The sequence below is a fragment of the Pinus tabuliformis genome, chromosome 8 (assembly GCF_031772625.1).
Source record: "Pinus tabuliformis cultivar Carrire ecotype Pingquan chromosome 8, CPIR1, whole genome shotgun sequence".
Classification (NCBI taxonomy): Eukaryota; Viridiplantae; Streptophyta; class Pinopsida; order Pinales; family Pinaceae; genus Pinus; species Pinus tabuliformis.
This window is the reverse complement of record NC_142294.1, coordinates 250,947,656-250,957,417: the sequence shown is the minus strand read 5'-3', so window position 1 is coordinate 250,957,417 and position 9,762 is coordinate 250,947,656. Positions and strand designations below refer to the sequence as shown.

The following is a 9,762-nucleotide window of genomic DNA, read 5'->3' as shown; positions in this document are numbered from 1 at the left end:
CTACTCCTGAGCAGCCTGAACAAAACATCGAAGGAGCACCCCAAGAGGAAAACTAGGGAATGGGTCAAGGTGACAGTCCAGGCCCAAAGAAACAGATAGTTGTTCCTTCTAAGGAAGCAGAGGAAATCAAATGATTACGGAAAGAACAACAAAGGTTGCTAAATGTGATAGCCTGACTTCAACAGCAAATCAGGGTTTTGAGAATGGGAAAGAGAGCAAAAAGAACTTCAGGGGAAAGACATGTGGCTACTCCGGTGAGACCCCCCAAGAAGAAGATTCGAAAGACCCCTGTTCAGCCTGCTGTTCAAACTGCTGTCGAAGAACAGTCTGTTGGAACACAGTCTACTGTTCAAATTGTTGTCGAAGCACAGTCTGCTGTTCAAATTGTTGTCGAAGCATAGTCTGTTGTTCAAATTGCTGTCGACGAATGGTCTGCTGTTCAAACCGTCGAAGAACAGTCTGCTGTTCAAACTCTTGCTAAAGAGAAAACTGCCATTCAAGAGCAAAAGGAACAGCATTCCACTGTTGCTCATATTGAAGTACAAACGGACGATATATTGGCCTGTGACAGGGAAGTTTAGACAGAGGCACAGCCCTCTGAAATGATGCAGACTATGAATACAAGGCAACGCAATAGGAAGATTCAAGTAAACCTTCCACTGGCCACTACTATGTGGGACAGCAATCCAAGGATGGTAACCCTACGAGAGGGTTTGATTCAAGCGCAGCAAGCAATTGAAAAACTCATGGAACAAATAGTTTCTTGAGAAAAGTATGAAGAATTGCAACAACAGCTAAGGAATGTCAATTTATCCGAGAGCCAAGCCTTTGAAGAATGGCAAAAAGAACAAGAATAAGTTGCAAAGGTAACTCATAGATTAGATGTAGTTATCAGACAGATGGATACCTTATGCTCTTTGTACGCTGATGTCCTAGCATGTAGAGCCCCTGCCAAGAATTATGCCTTGTTTTTAATGGAACGATACTTGCAATTGAAAATTAAGGCCGTTAAATAAGGAGCCCCTATCCAAATTGATACCATTGATGATTTTGTAAATTGTTGTAAGAATTATGGAGTGAAGGTTCAAATATTACTGTGTGAATTCTATCTGCATAACCTTGTGCTAGACCAAGACACAGAGCAGAACCCTGGCCCTTTCATTGGGGATATCCAACTGCAGGCATTTATTTCATTTCGAGTTAATCAAATTAAATGGCTCAAAGCCTATAATGCCTTCCAAAGACAAGAAAACATATTAGACTTATGGGTAAGAGCTGAGCCTAGAGATCCATTACAGTTATGGAACAAACATAGGAGCCTTATGAGGACTCCGGGCATGATTGACGCATTAAAACCCATTCATACAGTAATCAATCGGCAAGGGATAGAATACTTCTTTACCATTAAGGACCTTGCCGTTGCAGTTGCTAAATTTCGATATCAGACCTCTAATCCTAACATCCAACTCAAGGAACCATTTAATTACGAGAATTTTAAGTTAGCCATTGATCGTCTGAACCTCTATGGCAAAATTATCTTGAGGGCAGGGCCATCTTGGTTAGGATATAGGTTTCGAAGTCCGATTATTTGGCACCCTGCACCTAGATACCAAGCCCTGTATGAGATGCCTGAGGGTCAGACAGGCCATCTTTTTGAACACCTAGTTAGGCATCATGGCTGTAGGCCACCACATGAGATCCCATCTCCAGCCTACTCTCTCACTGCCTTACATGTCAACTACAATGTTTTCATGAGGGCATGAAAAAGGGTAAGTAGGGGGGTGTGTGGAGTATTGAAGAAGGTATGTTTTCATTGACTGTTTTGCCATCTTTTCTCTAGAACTCGTAACATCTTTGCATCATGAACTAGGTAGATAATGGAGAATCATGACAAAATCTATAAAGATTTATATGCAACATAAAAATGCTAATAATTACTATTTCTTATGCAGGAAAAAGGAAAAACTAAAGATTGTCACTCCAAGGAAAAAGACAGGGCCAAGCTAACCACTGTCCCTTTGGTGGGGAACCATATGCAAACGAGATGATCTAAATTAAAATGTCTCAGCCAAGGAAAGGAAAAGGAGATATCGACTCGGCGTAAGAAGACGACTAGATGACTGAAGGATTAACAGCCTGGCGAATCCCTTAGGATCCTTTGATCCTGAGGGATCGTTGCTTTAACTATTTTTGCATCCTTGATATCTCCGCTTCAGCTGTTATAAGTAGGGGCAGCACTGCTAGCCGGGGGGACTGTTAATTTGTCATGTAACTTTGCTCTGTACTTGAACTTTGATCATCGACTCTCGTCGAGAAGAGATTTACTGTAACTCTGTTTCAATGCTTTAATATAAATCTGGTTGCTGTTCTATCTGTGATTCTGGAATAACTTCAAGTGGTGTATCCCTGGAGGCTAAGGGCCCAGCCCTGGTGGAACACTTGCTCCTGTATTATTATCTTTGGTTCGTGTGTGGTTTGTATTATCAGCTTTAATTAGTAATCTGGTGTGCTTTATTATCTTATATTGCAGCCCTGTTATATTTTACATATCGTTCTCTGCAACAGGAAAGTCATATCATGCATTATTATCTTATAACGCATTGTTGTTCCTTTAGAGTCATTAATGTAACATCGTTGTTCTTTATAGAATGCTATTACTGCTCAATTGCAGAGTAACCAAGCTGTAATCTTCTTAAGTTGGTATTACTGTATTCGTCTATGGTTTATACTTCATACGATTGCTGATCAATTGACATTGTTGTTCCATTATGAATTGTGATCGTTACCCTTTCTAACCGAGATCAATACTTGTGGTATCAGGCTCAGATTACTACTTTCCCTAATATTTCTGTGTGTTGTGTGTATTTTCTATTCCGGCACTGTGTATCTATGATTGGTACTACACGTTGTTCTATGTTTCATTGGTAATTGGTTGCCGTTCCATTTCTATTTGCTGTCCGATTTATCCTTTGAGTAAAGATTGATATTTGATTCCTGTAGGATAAGGTTGTTATACTCGTCTCTGTAGATTAAGGTGTTGTTGTTCCTCAGACTTAGTTGCTGTTACATTTTATAGTTGCTGTTCCATTTCTGGTTATTTGCATTACTGATTGCTTCAGTGTGCAGAACGATCTGAAACTGTAGTGGGCATTGGCATTTGTTGTCTAGTCCCCAGATTGATTATTTGTTCCTTGATTACTTTTAGTTACATTGGTTTTCAAAGGGTTGAGTTATTGTTACTGGACCCTTGACTAATAAATTGCTTAGTTTTCTGAATAAATGATTTAGGCTTCAAGGTATTTTGCTATAAGTAGATTTTCTTTTAAGCATCCATTTACTCTTGTATTTTCTTGAGCACTATACTACTAGCATTACTCTAACAAATGATAGCCTCAGACTGAGTACACTCTTTGAGATAACAAATCGTTCCTAGATTGACAAGTTAATGTGAGGTAATTAGAGGTGAAAAATACCCTTTTACGGCTCGACAATGACTATTTGTATGTCCTCGTTGACCGTTTTAGCAATATGTGTATTCTTATGCCTTGTAAAAAGCAGATTACTGTAGAGAAGACTGCTTCTCTTTTCTTTCAGCATTTTTGGGTCCACTTTGGATTACCCACATCAATTCTGTCAGATCAGGACTCTCGCTTCCTTGGAGAATTTTGGACTAGCTTGTGGAGGATGATGGATACCAAATTGAAAAGAAGCATGGAATTTCACCCGCAGACCAACGGACAGACAAAGGTTGTTAACCATACCATGGTACACTTATTACGAGGCTATTATGGGAAACATCCAAAGTTGTGGGATGAACATCTCCCCTATATACAGCATTCCTACAACCGATTAGTGCATTCATCTACGCAGTGTTCACCATTTGAGACATGCTTTGGTTACCTACCAAAGGACCCTTTTGATATGGTCTTTGGAAGGGAAGATGGCTCCAGTGGACGTAATGATAGGGACAAAGCTCAGTAGTTCATTCAGCATATCCAATTGATTCACCAAGCAGTGCAAGATCAGTTGGAGAAAAGTCAAGCCTGTTATAAGGCTCGACATGATAAACATCGAGTTGACCATCAATTCCAAGTGGGTGACAAGGTGTGGTTCCACATCAACAAAGACAGGATGAAGGGAGAAGGAAAGAAGTTGCAGCCAATCTATTATGGACCATTCACCATATTGGAGAATATTGGGAACAATTCCTTTCGTCTTGACTTGCTGATATATGCAGATGTACTCAATAGTGAATGTGGAGAACCTAAAGTTGTATGAACCACCTTTGATCATGGACACTAATGAGGTGGACACAGTTCCTATAGTCAATGATTTTGCACCAGAATATCTCGATGAGTTTCTTGAAGACATCATCCTCGACAAAAGAACCAGGACTTCACAGTGATGAGATGTAGAATACCTTTGAGTTGGATGCAAGGGAATGCACCCCAGCAAGGCCAGATGGCTGGAGAAAGAGAAAGTGAGGGCACAGTTCCCTCACTTACCAATTGACTAATGAAAAGCTTTTGGCGGTCTAAAATCTCCTCAATGGGGAGGATTGATCCAGGTGGATCTTCAGATACAATGGAATGGAGAAACTTAGAAAATCAAAGTGATCGGAAGGAAGTCAACTCAGGATCAAAGCATAGATCTCGTCATCCTGATTCCAATGACATGAATGGCACTTCAATCCAAGTCCGGATGATGAAGTTATCACACAGGGAAGGTTGCTTTGATCCTTAAGGAAATGAGGATTTTTTCCTTTGAAAAATGGATTTAAGCCTTAAAGGCAAAATTGCAATTGGAGGACTTATGGAGGCAGAGTTAAGAGTAGTGCAGTGGAACCCCCAATCACCGATCTCCAATCAAATTGGATCGGTGGACCAGAGGTGACCGGATTAGAGGTCTTACATATATATATATATATATATATATATATATATATATATATATATATATATATATATATATATATATATATATATATATATATATATATATATATATTTGTCGAATAAGCAGAGCGATCGACGATCAAACAATCAGCAGAATCGTTATCAAGTCACCGCAGTGGTATATGAGTAGGACACCGATGCAATCAGCTGACGTCAATATCGGCAATCAGTAATTGGTGGTCGGTAGTTCCCTAGTTACAGGGCCTTAGGGACAGTGATACGTCGATTTGTGAGCTCAGTTCGGACCCGATATGTAAATGCGCCTAATTTCATGTTTTTTGAAGTCTGGGTAAATAGTTTTGGGGAGGATTTTTAGTGTTTTTTGGGATTTTAAGGCCTTATCGCCTCAATGATAAAAAGGTCAATTTAAGAGGAAATTATGCCCACCCATCCTTCCACGACATCGGCCTCCATTGTTAACCAAATAGCCCTAATTTAAATGGGATTTTTTCTGAAACCCATTATAAAAACATGATCCATGGAAAGAGCAGGGAGGAGGCATTTTTGTTGCAGCATGGTATTTTGTTGGTAGGAGGCCGAGAGAGCATCTTTGTCTATTTTTAGACAATTTTACATGACTCCATCCCCTTTGATTGCTACGGACGCATTGGTGATGCTTACCTCTCCATCATCAGGCATCCATTTCATAACCATCTTGCAGATTGGAGGTATAAGCCTCTTGTGGACAGTTGATGATTGTAATTCTCTTTTCTTTCATGCCATTTAATAAGAAAGGCCTCCCCATTATTTGAGCTGGGACCGAAGACGTAGTTCGAATTGGATGAACTCCGTTATCAAGCCTTGGTGTCTTCTTTTGTGCCTTTTTATGTGTTTAATTCTTCTTTTCTTACGTGCACATTTTTGTGTTAAGCTACAATTTTACATGTGATTCTTTCTATACATCTATAAGTGAAAACATCCTAGATCAGACAACAATCCCCATTTCCTTTTGTTACAATATATAGCATTGACATTACCCTATGAAGAGTTGGAGTAGGGAAAGTTTCTCCACCTAATTTGTTACATCCTTTTCTAGAATCTCAAGAGTCAAGCATGTGTTGTTTTAACAATTGCTAACAAAATAATAAATGGAAACCTCTCATTTCTCCCTTTGTAAAGTTTTGCAATGTGCTAGTATCGCCTTACCATGGGGGATTTGAGCTAATTACTTTGCCCTATGTAGCATTCTGCAGTCTATGTTTGATCATTGTTTGTTCATTCTTTATTGGTATTTGAAATGTTCTTGACAATTGTTGGCTATGTGGGGCCTGACCCAGGTTAAGCAATAAGTTTAGCCAAGCAAATCCCAGTACTACTGGCCCTTTCGGCAACAGTCCGCAGAGCGCAGACTAAGGTCTCACCTGAAGTAGTATGGGAGGGTGTTGGAACTAGGTTTCCGCACCCTAGGATGTCTTGATGAGGGTTTAGGAAGTGCATGATCCTAACCCACACGTTGTGTTGCCTCGCGCAGTTTTCTATCCTTTGCAACTCGTGCGCACCTTTGTGAATATAGTATTATCTTGATCCTGATCTTTACTATGTGAATATATTAGTTCTTTAACTTAGTTTATGCAAACCCAATGTTCTTATTACTTATTTACTTTTAGGTAAGTGCGCGTAACCAAAACACATATAAATTCATAAAGATAAATAGCCCATAGAAATCTAGATTTACAAAAAGATGCACAATATTCTGAATCAACTTATCTTTATTAATCACCCTCTTCAAGTTTAGTACAATACAGACCCGACTACACCCTGCGCACTCAACTGTAGGGGTCCACGCACTCAGCTGTGAACTCTACTAGGCCTCTGTGCACTCAGTCGTAGAGCCTTTACCTACTACTACGACCTAATACCTTTAGATCCACTTCTATCCTCTAACCATGCCTTCGCATCTATTTATTACTTTCTTTTTCAAAAATGTATGTTTACACTTAGAGCCTCGCTCTATTTATACAATCCCATGTTCCGTGGACCATGGGTAGGTCGACACAACTTTACATTATTTTAGGGTGGACAACCCTATGACTCATCCTAGACTCTCGCACTCTGCGCCCACATTTTGTAGAGTCTTTACATTACGTTGACCAAAACTCGGGCTTTAAGCTCCAAAAACATGCATGGGGGGATCCGCTACCCAACAGGTCCCCAACACAATCATCGTGACTCATCCCGAGTCATTGTGCGGCAATCTTGGCACGAAGCCCTTCCAACTGTTCCTGATCTACTCGAAGGTTCGCAGTGCATTGTTCTGCTGTTTGTTGGATTTTCTCTACCCACTCGACTGAATACTCGTTTTCCTAGGCAAATCCCTATCTAAGATCATGAAATACTTTTATTTGTGTGATATTTCCTTTGATGGTGGCGATGATGAGGAAGGCCTCATCAATTCAAGGCTAGACGTGTACTTTAAGTACTACCTCTTTCTGGCACGCTGCATCCACTTACTCCTTCAATGCCTTCACCTGTTGTAGCCTCACGAGCCATTGAGTCAGGACTACTGTCTGCACTACTGCATGCACACTATCATATTGCATTTGAAACTCCTGCACCTCTGTTTCCAACCATTGTATGGTGGGGTCCTCCTATAAGGCTGTGAGGACACCAAAGGATTCTTCCAACAAAGTGGTACAACTCTGCACTTCCTGTTCAATTTCTTCCAGCCCTTTTTGGACATCGCCAGCGTACTATTCTTGAATGAGGGAGGATGACTGCGCCTTTAATCACAGTTCAAAAATCTGTAGGTTGAGGTCTAGCTAGATCCTCATAGCTTCCTCATTTGCCTTGCAGAATCCACTGGCCAATTTGTGGATCCACATTCCTATTGGTAGGTTTGTCGCAATTTCTATCTCTAGGGTGTGGCGACATGCTTCCTCGATGATCTACTCCAGCTGCTGGTTAAGCACCACCGCTTCATCATGTTGTAGGCTAAGCTACTCGATGTTGATTCGTTGTTCACTTGAAATTTTCACTGCGCATCCTTCCCTAGCGTGGAGTTCTGTTGTCACTTCGTCCTGTAGCTAGTATAAAATATCTCGCAAAAGGGTAGCCAAGTTTAGATCGAGTCCCTTGATCCTTCCTACCATGGCTCTATCCTCCATGCTGTCCGCTTTTAGTGCTACTTCCAGCAGCGTGACGGTGTTGGCCATTTTGGTCCGCAACAACTGCTCTGTTGCCAAAGTACCCGCAGCACCATAGGTGACTACCATTCCTTCATGTGGGGGCTACACCTGAAGTTCCTACAGTTGCGCCCTAAGGGTCCCCAACAAATTCTATTGCTTCGTCATTACTTCCTGGAGTGCTTCCCTAGTGACTTCGCAAAATATGTTGCCGATGTCATATAGGTCACCCTCTATTAGTGTAATAGGTTCCCCATCTAGCTTGGAAGCTTTGGTCTTCTTCTGTGGCCCTGTTCGTTCCATACCGCGCGGCCATTTCAGTGGTGTAGATGTCGTGATTGGGTCTATGCCTTTCGCCGTGTTGCCTATCCCCTATCATGTGGTTAGGTCTAGGCCTATTTCCTCCTATGTTGTGGTGGCCCCAGCTGCTACTGCTTTTTCAACAACCTTGGTTTGCCCTGCGGTGGCCTTTGTTGCCTTGTAGGAAGCCCTTACCTCCTCGGCAAACTGCTCATTCCTCTTCTGTTGCGCAAATAGTTTGATGGCCTCCTTCTATCTTTGTATCACTGTCTCATCATGCACTGCCAGATTCGGGACCCACCATTTGGGTGGACATGAGTCGAGCACCATGAAAACAACATCATCATTTGTGATGAAAGGGAGTTTGGTCCACTTCTACTCTGGATCCTTTCGCGCCTTGATATACACATTGTGCATATCCACCTTAAAGTCTACAAAGTTCTGCAGACTATCATAACCCATGGGGGATAGGTGTGGCCTCTTGTTGATCCACATTTGGACACTTGCCTCCATGAGTATCCAAAAGATCTTGGTCTCACAGATTCGCGTGGAATCCTTTGTCACCCAAAGCGATGCGTACTTTGCTACCTTTGGCAAGTCCTGATCAAGAGGAGGAAATTGACTGTCCTCAGGAATTTTTCCTACAACCAACAAGATGGATAAGAGCAACCACGCATAGTGGAAGGTCTTACCCTACTCCTGGGCCTCCTTGTAGTTTTTCAGAAATTCCTCGCAGAGGAACTCCGCCTAGTTGAACTGTACCCCCTTTGCACATTGTTTGGCCAATGCGATGACCATTGTTGGTACCTCATTGTCATGACATTTTATCATCACTTTTCCTGCCAGCAGCTAGGTGGATATGCACACCCCTTTGTCTTGAATGCTAGTAATGACATAGCCCCTATGCTTTTTCTCCTGTACTACCATAGGACTCACCTAGTCATATTCTTCCATTGGTTCAATAATTCCGGCTGCGAGAATTTTGTCTAATTCATCACGACCCTTTTATTTATACTTTGGATTCAAACGGTAAGGTCATTGCTTAACTAGATTTGCATCCAGTTTTAGAGTGATCTTCATCATCCCTAAGTCACCAATGATCCCCTTTAAGTCCGCGATTTTGGTCGACAACAAATCTTGATATTCGCGAAGTAACTCGATGACCTTATCTACCGTAGCATCGTCCCAATAATCCCCAAGCGTCACATACTTCGGTTTTGTGTTGGTTCCAATGTTTACCTACTTTGTTTTTAGTGGCACAGTGATGTCGGGATCCTCAAGTGATGGTCCTCAAACCTAGCGACAACCTTCAGTTTCTGGAATATTAATATTTCGTGGGTCGTCATCCTCCTCCTCTACTTACACATTATAACATTCTAGGGAAC

At 41.5% G+C, this 9,762-nt stretch overlaps 1 pseudogene; it reads left to right on the top strand.

Annotated features, from left to right (window-relative positions):
- The first annotated feature begins 203 nt into the window (after positions 1-203).
- Positions 204-9,762, top strand: part of LOC149235094 (transcription factor bHLH25-like) — a 50,716-nt pseudogene continuing 41,157 nt past the window's right edge.